Source organism: Eptesicus fuscus, chromosome 12 (assembly GCF_027574615.1).
Source record: "Eptesicus fuscus isolate TK198812 chromosome 12, DD_ASM_mEF_20220401, whole genome shotgun sequence".
Lineage (NCBI taxonomy): Eukaryota > Metazoa > Chordata > Mammalia > Chiroptera > Vespertilionidae > Eptesicus > Eptesicus fuscus.
In genome coordinates this window covers 41369837-41382146 of record NC_072484.1, presented here as the reverse complement: position 1 = coordinate 41382146, position 12310 = coordinate 41369837, and the positions used below count along the sequence as shown (strand labels likewise).

General features: G+C 46.6%; 1 protein-coding gene across 1 annotated transcript in view; it reads right to left on the bottom strand.

Annotated features, from left to right (window-relative positions):
• Positions 1–9446, bottom strand: part of ZNF532 (zinc finger protein 532) — a 98944-nt gene extending 89498 nt beyond the window's left edge. The window contains exons 1-3 of the mRNA XM_054723919.1: positions 9311–9446; positions 7675–7756; positions 7470–7579 (exon numbers count right to left, since the gene is read on the bottom strand). The gene's annotated coding sequence lies outside the window, so the exon portion shown is untranslated. The remainder of the gene's footprint in view (positions 1–7469; positions 7580–7674; positions 7757–9310) is intronic.
• Between the last annotated feature and the right edge of the window lie 2864 nt (positions 9447–12310).

Below are 12310 nucleotides of genomic sequence, written 5' to 3'. Positions count from 1 at the left end.
AGGAGCACAGGTAAGCTGAGTGAGTGCAAGAGGACATCGGAGTTCCTAGCTTTCAGTCCTCGTGGCATTCCAGCATGCCATCAATCTAAAAAGTCTATTAATGAGATTATTTTACATTGTTTTTTTGTGTAAGTCTTCAAAACTTGGCGTGTGTATCTCAATTAGGCCTGACCACATGGCAAGTGCCCCCTCGCCCTATGTGGCTGGTGCCTATCATACTGCACGGAGCAGTTCTAGACACAAAGTAATTCCTCCTAGATCCCTTGGATGCCTTCTGCACTCAATCTTCCATCACCACCAAATCCCAATGAGCAGATAATGAGTATCTGGTCACTGTCGAGCAAACATGGGAAGCAAAGTGCCAGGGGAAAGGGACAGATCAAAGGCATTGGCAAACCTGCCATACTTTCACCATCAGGTTGTTTTTTAAAATTCTGATCAACATAAATTACACCAACAGACAGACAATGTTGACCATAGCCACTCACTGGGCTGAATTTTTCAAAAAGCTAAGAACACTGAAGTACAAGATTTATAACTACAAAACTCATGCAAGATTTCCACCTACAAATGAAAGTATAGTCAAGTAGGAACAAGTACGTAACCTCCTGCCCACATTTCGCCCACTTTTAACCAGATACAGGGCAGCTGTAAGTGAAGACCTACAGACAACGCAAGAGACACTCACTGTATGTGTTTCTATGGTGCCAAAAAAATAAATAAATCCACTTATAAATGAGATCAAAGGAAGGCCAGAAGAAACAACACACTCCTAGACTGAAAAAAAAAAAAAAAAATGTTGAGCAAAAGCCCTTTCCCAAAAACAGGAGGCTGCAAAAGACAGACTAGCCAAGGTTTTAAAGGTTTACTACCTACCACACACTCTGTTTAACACTTTATATGCATTTAATCCTATTGACCCTCCAGAAAAGTATGGCTTATTGAAGTAACTCATTCTAGGTCCCATAGCTAGTCAGTGGGCAGAATTCAGATTTCTGTTTCATTTGAGGGCTAGGCAGAGGCAACTGAAAATCTCCATGGCCTTACCCCCCAGATTTAACCACAACACCAGGCATAATCAGTTCTCAAGCTACAAACCTCAACTACCTCTGGCATTCTTACTATGTTAAATCAGCAAGTATAATAGGCCAGCTTATCAATGAGTGAGGCTTCATTTGAATAACTCAGTTTCAGGTTCACATGATATAAGGAGTATAAATGAGCTAGCTGACTTATATACCATTGAAATACATATAATAAATTTTGGAAGGCAGAGAGAAAGTAATGACGCAACAGCCTTAGACTGGAAGCCCAGAGTGCTGGATTCTAATTCTAAACCTGCTTCCCCCTCACCCCAATATGGGCTCAATCACTGTAAGTATTTGAATTTTCTAACGCAGTAAGTTGTTCTGCAATCTAATTCTTACCATTCAGATCCCTAGGAAGAATTTGTTCCTCATAGAAGAAAACGACCAACATCAACACCCATTACTAGGTTCTTGAGTGGGCCTTTGGGAAGCAGGAGTTTATGTTCTAAAAGGAAAACATTCAAGACCTACAACACCTTGATTTTATCTTTAGGCTTCCATAAATCCTTCAAGATGCCTGGAATCTCTAATTATGTAAAGTTGTAATAATATTTGACTGAAAACAAAACAATACAAAGCCTGCATTTCAGACACTAAACACCACCGACTATAGGCTACTTATGTGGGACAGTTAAAAAGACCAGAGTTTGCCTAAAAATTACTTATTTCAGTCTCCAGGTTTAGATTAAGCAGAATTTGCTCGCACACCTCATTCTTACAACAGAATTTGGAACTTTCCATCTGTAGACGATGGTTCAAAGAACTCTCTAACCAGTGTTTGTTTATTGTTGGAACAAAAGATTTTTCTCAACATCACTTTCAATTTACTTTTTCTCATCCCTTTCAAAGACGAAACAAAACAAAAACACCTCTTTGTTCCTTCTCCCGTTCAACTTGTATCCTTACCCTAGTACCAGTAAAAATGTCTGTCTTTTCAACATGCTATTTCTAGCACCGTCTCTGGTGTAGACACAGATTCTCTCTCCATGATGACTCAAGTCAGGGAAATCTGGCTAATGATAAGGGCTCTTACTGGGACTCAACCGTCTCCATTACACATTCTCACCTCTACCATCTGCCACTCTAACCTGCACATCAGTGCTGCTGAGCACTTACCTGAGCCCTCTCTCCAACTCCCCCCTCTTGTCTCCATACCCCGAAACAACTCTCATGATTTCCCCATGTCCACCTATGCTCCCCCAGGCAGAACAGCCTGGTTGGTAAGTGAGGAGCAGGCTTCCAAATTCTGCCTCTACTACCATTTATGAGCTGGCAGACCCTGGCCAGGATCTCTGTCTGTTTCCCCACCTGCACCATGGGGATAATAATACGTAGCTAATCTCATGGTTTCAGTATAAATGACGTAACATATAGAAAGGCCCACGATGGTGGACTGCAGTGTCTGCAGGTATGAACTACTAAAATTTTCTACCTGTCTGGCAATGTTTGGCCCTCCAACTTCCTGAAGCATGTATCTTAAGTTCTTCAGCCACCCTCTTACTTCACTTATGGTTTTACTGTATAAACCATTAAACCCAACCCTTTTCCACCTTTTAAGAATTATTTCTGGTCGATGCTAAATCCTCCCAATCTAGACCTCCAGCCCAAACAGATCTGGGAGACAAAAGTCACTCCCACAGGCAACCCAAACTTGAACTCACCGTATCAACCCCCTCCTCCTCCACCTTCCAAATCTATTCTGCCTTCTAATTCAGGATCTCAGAGACATAAACAACCAGCGGCAAGTAATCTCCGAGAGCCTTCATCCACCTCTTCCGCCATCCCCCATACCTCATCCCCCATATCTCATCGGGAACCACCATAGGCCTGCCTGCCCCCGAGGCAGTCACCACCTACCACTCCATCCCCACTGCAACACCCTGGATCACGCCCTGGGGCTTTTCTCTTGGATTCTGCTTGCATTGGTCCCAACATTTGACCTCCCTGCCTCCCGCCTGAACAGCCTCCATTCCATCCTCCCGGGGACTACCCCAGGACTCAAATGGACTATACAGAATGACCTTCAGAAGTCTGGCCTTGACTGCCTAAGCTTCCTCTATTCTCCCACACCGCACTCCCCCAAACCACTGTCAACACCAAGTTCCCTCAGTGGCCTTGACACATTGTTCCACCAGACTCTCATCCTTACCCCAAGTCTTTGCCTGCCTTACATATTCTTACTGGTCTTTCATGGTTCAGCTCAGAAGCTACCTCTTCAAAGGCTTCTCTCTGGACACATGGCATTGGGTGGCCCATTCACATTCTTGTCAGCATCTGTGGGCTACGTCCCACTTATTTTTCTCTGAATTCCTTTCCCTTTGGTACTCCCAGTGCCTAGCACAACATGAGGCACTTAGTAAACAGTCAGTACGTATCTGTTAAGTAGGTGAAATAATCCCCAATTTAACATCACTCCCCACTTCTCAGGGCTCTCCCCCCTCTACATCACCTTAACTTGATCTATTTGTTCTTCCCGATCCTGAACACTACTTTATCCTCTAAAAAAAAAGAATCTGCCTCCAAAAACTACCTATTTCATTGCTTTGATATTGCTTAAGTATTTTTTACTTCCTTAAATGGCATAAAAGCTGAATAATAACTTCAAATGTTAAAAAAGCACCAATATTTTGGCAGTCAATAAATCAGACAAATTATAATTAAGTTGTTTGCACAACTAAGATGTCAACAAAGATCTTTGGTACCACTTTGCAAAAGTTTGATTCTATTATTGTTTGGTGTCTTACTGAACCTGAAGACAAATGCAAAAATTAAACTGCCAAATGTTTCTGAAGAGATTAAAAATAACTGCTGTAGGAAACAAAGGAGATTTTACCACTTGCAGTTTTTTGTTTCCACTTTTGGCTAATTCCGATTAGTTCTGGGTTATAAAGCATGTCATCCTGTTAGTGAGTGGTCTATTATCTCGGTCATCTCTCATGTGTCTTCAGATAATGTTCGCTACAATCTCCTACTTGAGAAGTCTTAACTGCAGCTGACTAGACCTTTTTGTGTGTGTGAGCTGTGACGAGCTGAATTTATTTTCATTCAAACTTCTAATTCTCATGTACTTACCATATGACCCAGCCATCCCACTCTGAAGTATTTACCAAGGAGACATAAAAACTAATGTTCAAACTAAAACCTGTATGCAAATGTTTACAACTTTATTCACAATCACCAAAAACTGGGAAAAACCCTGATGTCCTTCAACCGGTGAATGGAGAAAAAGCTGAGGTACATCCATACAGTGGCCTACAACTTAGCAATAGAGAAGAACCAAGTATGGATACACACGGCAATATGGATGAATCTCAAATATTTGTATGACATTCTGGAAAAGATATAGACATGGGGACAGAACAAACCAGTAGCTGCCAGGGGATGAGTCTGACTGCAAAGGGACATCAGGACAGTTTTGGGGCCAACGGAACTATTACTTATTAATAGGTAGTGGTGGCAGATACACAGTGCTATACGCTAGTCAAACCCAGAGAACTGTACACCACCAATAAACTTTACTACATGTAAATTTAAAAATTTTCATTATTTTGACTTGGTTAAAGATCCTCCCCTAACTCTGATTAACACAAAGGTGTGGCTTTCCTTAACCTTGAGCGTAGCAGCTATTATTGTTTTTGTTATGGAATTGTATGGATTAGGAAGAGATACTGAGGGAATGAGGAGGGAGTAACCCCAGGTCTTTTCCAGGTATTTCCAGTTTCCCTTGCATTGGCAACGTCTGCTCCAGATGCACACAGCCAGATGGGAGTTCTACCAAGGACACAGGGAAGGTTATTCGAAACCAACAGAAGACAGACTATACCCCACAGCAATGCCCAAGAAAGCATTTCCAGGGGGAAAATAAAGAGGTTGGGAGACTAGAAATCCTAAAATTCGGACCCATCCTGGTCAAAGGGCTAAGCAGAAAATCCCATTCCCGTGCTGGCTGGCTCCTTCCTAGACCTTCCTTTAAAATGGAGTCAAGGCAGGTGGGGGCAGGGAACCTCTTTGTGACAAAACAGGGTAAAAGGAGATAGCAGAGCCCTCCAGAACCAGGAGGCCGAGTTCTAAAAGCCCTGGATCCAAGGTTCTTTCACATGGAAAAAATGATTCTAAGGAGGCAAATGACAAAAACAAGCAAAGGGTTCAACGGCCAGTGACACTTTCTTTCCAGTGTACCCTCTCCAGCCAAACCCACACATTCCTCCTGCCGAGGAGATGGCCGCCTTGGGGACTGCTGCAGGCAACCCCCACCAGGCTCGGGGCTGCGGGCTCCAGGTGTGGCTGCCTCCAAGGCGACAGGGACAGCAACACACAGGCCCAGCCCGCGTATGGGTGCCACCCTGTTCCCTCCTCGCTCTTCCAGGAAAGCTAATGCTAATGCTGTTGCTGTTCTCCACACTCACACTCACATTCCCAAGCCCTGAAAACTCTGATCCTCTCCCCCGGGGACCTGGGCTGCCACATTGTTAGAGCTCAGCAGGAGACCGCCACCTGAGACAGACCTCCATCCAAGATGAGCTTCCCCGATTGCTGCTGCCCTGGAGAACCAGCTCTCCAACCTCACACTGCATTTGCAGCTGGAAAGACCGGCCTAAATGCAAAACAAATGCTATTTTTCAGGAGCCTTCTGGGGGAGGGGGAGGAACAAAGCTAAAAACCACAGAGAGAGTAAACCAGAACATTCTGTGACATACAATGCTTTACAAAAAGGGCTTTCAAACATATGACCAAGAAAGACTCCTTACCAGGGGGGGTTAGCTGTCAAAGTGACGTAAAAATCACTGGCTTTCTCAAGACAGGAGTGAAGGACTACATTATAAAACAGTTTATTGTAGCAAGCCAATTAAGGTTTATCATATTAGCCATCTGAGTTTTAGTTGGCACCAAAAAAGCAGGAGCAGCACATCGTGCAACATGGACCAGGATCCTGCTTTGCAAGCAGATTTCTGCCCACATTCAGACACAGCACCTCTGGCAGTCCAAACCGTTGCAGAATTGAAAACCAATTTCAGCACAGTGATTTGTCAAGAATTTTGTTCCATCACGTAAGCTATTTACTGGTCTATCAGTCCGAGATTACATTTCTCTCTATTAAATACCACACAAAGTACTCTGAGCTGACCATACACTCCCTTTTCCCTTTGCCCGTTTTCTCACACACTGGAAGCTCTGCAACCGCACGGAATATTTCTGAACAATAAAAACCCTGGCATACTTGACACCCTCCAGGGCAGATATTCTGCCCACCAACTGCCAGCACACAACCCATTCTAAGATCCTCAGCATTTCTGAAAAGACTCAGTTCTGCTGACCACGAAGAGGAACAAAATACCCTCTTCCAAGTAGAGGAGACATTTATTTTCAATCACGTCTTGTATGGGCTCCCCTTGACTGCCCTGTTACCAAACCAGAAGACAGAACCAGTTCTATCTGTTGATGACATCATACTGGATGTGATTCTGGAGCTGCTGGTTTCCTGTTTGGGGAAGTAGAAGTTCTTTTCATAAGGAACCCCCAAGGCAAAATGTTTAGTGTTCCCCTGGAAGCTCTCACTGCCTTTGTTCTTCCCTTGCCTACATTCGTTCCTGCTGTCTTCTCTCTTCTGCAAAAACTGTGATTCTGGAGGGTGCACAAAAATGCCAGCTCAAATCTAACCTCCATCTCTTAAGGCATTAGACATTTTCCGCCATCCACTGCTGTAAAGCTTTGAGTTAACAGGCATCTTTTCACAGATGAAGCCAGACTACCCGCTTTCCTCCTGGTATAGCATTAGGATTCCACATTAAAATGTATGCCACAAATAATCCAATGGCAAACTCACCGTCAACAGCCCCCAAAATCAATAAAAGTCATTCCACCACTTGACTCCGAGTGAAAAACCTTTCAGGTTAACAGAGAGCAAGGTAAAAAAAAAAAAAAAAAAAGGTGATGAATGAACAAAAGGCAAATCTACCTTCAGACTTCTCAAATCCCAAAAAGGTGGCGAAGCTGCCTCGATTTGGCGAAGTCCTTCTTTTTTTGTAATCACCTTTTGTAATCATCGGGAAAATACTACATGTGTGCTGCTTTAGTCTTATGCAAAACAGTGCATTCTCTACAAGGCCCTGCCGCCTACCATCCTCTAAACTTGCTTCTTTCCAGGCCTGAATCTTCTAAATGATTAGACACAGGCGACTTAATGAGGTCATTCTGATTTTGCCTGGATAGGAATACCATCATAAAGTCACTCTAACCCCATTAAACGTGGATAACATTAAGAGTAATTCTTCTCCACTTAGAGCCCAATATTATTTCCAGAGTACCAATCTACTGTCAGTCTGTGTCTGAATGGATCTTCAAATAAATACTTAAATTCATGCTCAAAATATCATCTCTCACCTTGTGAACCTTGACCTTTGGGAAAGACTTTGGAACAGTGTTCAGTTACTGTCACACAGTGGCATTCTCTGCAAAGATGAAAGGGTTAAAAGCAGCCACAGTCAACAGGCCTACAAGGGGGGAAAAAAAAAAAAAAAGACAGCATGTATGCCTTACAGCATCACTGGAAAGCATTTATGCTCATTTTCTAGAACAATACTGTTACCTTTTGGCCTTCATAATAGTCAGAAGTATCCCCAACACCCTTTAGTAGCTTCTAAAAGGAAAAGCACAAAACAGAACATACCCTGCAAGAGAAAAAAAAGCATGCAAAGTAGCAATCTCCAGCAACAAACAAACTACCATTACAAATCCATCAGTTCATTCTGGTTTGGTTTTGTTAAAAACGAGAGAGAGAGAGAGAGAGAGAGAGAGAGAGAGAGAGAGGTATAAACCAAGTGTCCCCACCCTAGCAAGTCACATTTTTTTTTCTTTAATAAGGGTCATAAATCTCAGCTCCTTGTCCATCCCTTAAGCAAAAGAAAAAGGCAGGAAAAGCCCAAGTAATCTCAGACCTTGCAAACCTGCACATTTTCCCCATCTTCTCTACACAGGCTCTTTCAGGACTCCATTAGCCACATACCAGTGCTGTGTGGTGTCTAAGTGTGCATTCACATACTGTGTTGGGATGGTACCTTCCTGCAAGCGCCTCTGCTTTTGGCTGCCATGAAGGGAGGAAGCTGCTATCCCACTGTAGGAGCTCAGTGACTGCATTGTGTTCAGGAGCTGATCTGCCTCAAACCAGTCTCAGCCGGTTCTGGTCACCCTACATAAAAAAGCTATGGCAACCCTCGCTGAGTTGCCAACAAGTCCCTGAAAATCATCAGCACGGGGGGCTCTCGCAGGGGGTTGCTCTTCCCTTTTAGGTCTTCCTGAGGAGGGGGAAGGTCATCGTGTGTCCCCCACCACCACACAAGCACCCAGTCTTTGGAAATGCCCACCTCACGAGCACCCCAGAGCCCCTCAGGGCCCATCCCCCAACCCCCTCCACCCGAAAGCCCACCGCAGACCCTGTGGCCCCCTCCTTCGCCTTCCCCCACTTACCTCCCACAACCTGGCTCAGATCTTTGTGTACCTGTGTGTCAGTGTGTGTTCTCTGTGTTGGTGGCTGACAAAGAGCCCCCAAGAAAGCAATCTATGTGTGTCTGCTCACACTGGACGCGTTGGCTGCGGGAGCCGGCCTCGGCCTCCTGGCTGAGTGGTGCTGGCTTGTTGACCAGGCTCCTCGCTGCCTGTCACCCCCACCCCACCCAGCCCCCTCCTCCCGTGCCTCTCTCTCTCCCAGCCCTGTCACCACCGCCAGCAGCCCCCCCAGTCTCCTCCTCCTCCAACCTTCTCTTCTTTCAGGCACCTGGGGGGAGAAGTCCAAATCCCTTCACCTCGGGGCAGAAGACTCAAGATGCCTGGGGTGGGGGTAAGGGGGACACGAAGGGGCAGTGGGAGAGAGGGGCACAGAGGCCTCGGAAAACCCTGTGCACAGCCGGCGCTGGAGGGAGGAGGCGAGCTCCTGGCTCACGTGGCCCCCCTCTCGGAACCTGTGGGGCCTAGCAAAACCGGCTGGTCCTCGGCCCCCCAAGAAAGCTGGCCGAGCGCGAAGGCCAGCGTCCCCAAGGCCAGGGTGGGACAGGCCACTGCAGTCAAGCCAAAGGGCCTGAGCCTCACGCGCTCACCCCTAGCCGCGGGGTGCACGAGGGGCCGCGCCCCCGCCTCGCCCCGGAGCCCACCCGCGCCCCTTCCTCCGCGGCCCTGCGCCCCTCGCTCGCCGGCCGCTGGGGGCCCCCGCCCCCCGGGCGCACACCCACCCCTTCCCGGGTTGGCCTTCGCAGCGGTCAAGCCCGGGCGCCTGGGCCGCAGCTCGGATGACCTTTGTTCAGCGCGGCGCCGCCGGCTGCTGCTGCTGCTGGGGCTGCGGCTGCTGTCGTCGTAGCGGCGGCGGCGGCTCCATGTTACGGGCGTGTCATCTGCATTCCCGCTGCCGGGGTCTGTGTGTGCGTGCGAGGTGGAGCGGCCTCGCGCCGCAGCCGCAGCCGCCGCCGCCTCCCGGCTCCGGCTCCCGGCCGCCCCGCCGCCGCCGCCGCCGCGGCCTCGCCGTGCGCCCGGCCCGGGCCCCGCGCCTCCCGGGCGCCGCGCTCTAGGCCGCGCGGTGGCGGCGGCGGGGCGGCCCGCCTGGCCGGGGCCTAGGGCTGGGGGTGCGGGCCCTGCGGCGGTGGCTCGGCCGGAGCGGCGAGCGAACAAAAGGGAGCGCGGGAGAGGGGGAGGGGGCGGCCGATGGGGGAAGGGAGGGCTGGGGAGCAGGAGCCGGAGCGCGAAGCCCGGCGGCCGGCGGACGCCCGGGTGCCGCCGCCGATGCGAGAGGAGCCCCGCGGACCTGCCAAGTCTCGCCCATCTGGGGCTGCTGGATTGCAGCTTCGCCCCGGAGAGCGGGGTGGTGGTGGTGGTGAGGGGATGGAGGGAGGGCTGCCTTTTTTTTTTTTTTTTTTTTTTTCAAACGACATGTCAGGCTCACCCAGTCCTTGCCATGGCCCCAAGCCGCAACTTACAGGAGTGGAAGGAAGCAAGGCCTCGCCAAAGCTGGTTGAGAAAGACCGTGAGCCTCTACCCAGGTTCTTGAAGCCAAGGTGGTGTTTGTTATCCTCGCAATGGTGGCAAACAAGTAAGAAGAGAGCACGCTATCTTCAGAGAGATTCCATGGGAAATGCTCCCTGGAAGGGGAAGAGGGGGCTCTCTTCGGTTTAGTGCGTGGCTTGGAGCCCTTTTCGCCTTAAACTGAGCCACAAAGGAATGGAAGACACCCCCTGGGGTGGAGAGAAAGCCCTGGTGTAAAAAAGACACGTTTTGCTTTTCAGAGAAAAAGCCACTGGGGCCAAATTGAAACATGGCATGTTCGGTTCATGTCTTTTTTTTTTTTTTTTTTAAATGGGGGAATGATATTGAGTAAACAAGAAGTAATAGCTAGGTCTTTAAATTCAAGAAGGGAGGTGGTGGACAAAGGTAACAAGCACATATTGTGCATACAGCAGGTGGTCATAGCCAAGTAACACAAAAGGATACATATGTATAAATAAACCCCGCCAAGCCCGCCAAGGTGTATGATCGTCAGCACAGCCGACAGACACAATATATTACCACCACATCAGGACTGCTATTTATCCAGCGCTGTGTCCTGGTTCCTACATGGTTCACACACCTGCACTCAGTGGGGTCTTTTAAAACGAGAGAGAAAAACCTATGCCAAGCTCATTGTGCATACCCTAGAAATAGTACAAAATAGAAGGATCTGAAAAAAAAAAAAAAATCAGCATAACCTCTTCAAAAGGCTCACTCCTGTTGCAGTGAAAACGCCCAGCATAGGAAGCATTTTTTGTGTGTGTGCTTTATTTTAAATTAGGCTAATTGCTTAATATTTGCAAAGTGCTGGGAAGTTGGTTTTTTAAATCTCAGTGTGCCTCTCCTTTGCATTAGCCGCCATTGAGGAAGCCATTGTTCGTTATGGGGACACGGTGTGATGTAAATTGAAGTAGCATTTTTGCTATTTAAGGCTTTTCATGTAAATGAACCAGATGATTGTCTCACCGAAGAGTTGTTGGTCTTTCGTTTCAAACAGCAAATTGTTTGGCGTTGCACATAAATTGGGGCGCATATTTCCGCGTGTTTAGAAAGACCTCTGTAATCTGCAAATTTTGCCAGCCACGGCCTCACATTTATCACTGTTACAAGATGATGAAATTGAATCTCATCTTCTTTCAGCCTGAAAACGGTGCCAGTACTCTGTGGGTTGAGTTTCAACTTTACCTGGGCTTGATTTCATTTGAAAGGAGGCCTTCTTTCTTCTCCTAAAAGTGGGCCCTTATTAATATGCATGTGAAGAAAACATTATATGCATTGAATAGTATCCAAAGACTTGCTTATCGGAAATCTTGATAACGCTACACATAGTACAATATGTGGAATTTCATAATGTGCATACCAGAGTAAATCCTAGGTTTCCTAGATTTGAAATCTTTGTTTACTTCAAATGCAGTCTTGCCCCTCCCCCATTCCCTTCCCTTAAAGAGTTGAAAGCACAGCACAGCAGTGTTTGAATGGTCAGAATCGCACTAAAGTCTGAATTGCTTATCAGAAAGTGTCCTGGGTGTAGAACTGCCTCCTGGCTTCATAATGCCAAATATTTTTGGAGCAGGCCTTTGTGCAAAGCCCAGTGTTTTGGTCAAGCCTCGGCTGGAGGAAATTAGTTTGAAAGCACAATTCATCATTTGCAAAAATGGCAATAGATAACATTGCATCTGCTTTAAAATATATATATATATAAACAACCCAAGGTAAAAGATAATTTCTTGCAAATTATCTCAGTTCTATTTTTACAAAAAGGGTTTCAGAGAAACCTCTCTGCCAGGTAGACCAATAGTTAAAAACAAAGCACCCATCTTAGTCCATTTGATGAAATAAGTCCATGTCACCGGAAAAACAAATTTTAGTGTAAGGTGTGTGTGGTGTTTTGTTGTTTTTTTTTAAATAACACTAACAACCCTCTTCCCAAAAAAATCAGTACAAATGTTCCTTCTATTATTCTAATATGTAAGGCTATCTTGGGCACCACTTCGCTCTGGGCAACAATAGAAGAAGTAATTTGACTACAAAAATGAAATAAGCTATTATTTGAGTGCTGTAGATAAGAAAAGACAGAACAAAGAAATCATATTATTCTTACACCAAATAGAAACTAAAGGAATCCCAAACCCTTTCGGATTCGGTTGTTGCTGTTTTTATTGCTAATGCTCAGTGTCAGAGTTTTTCCTCCAACC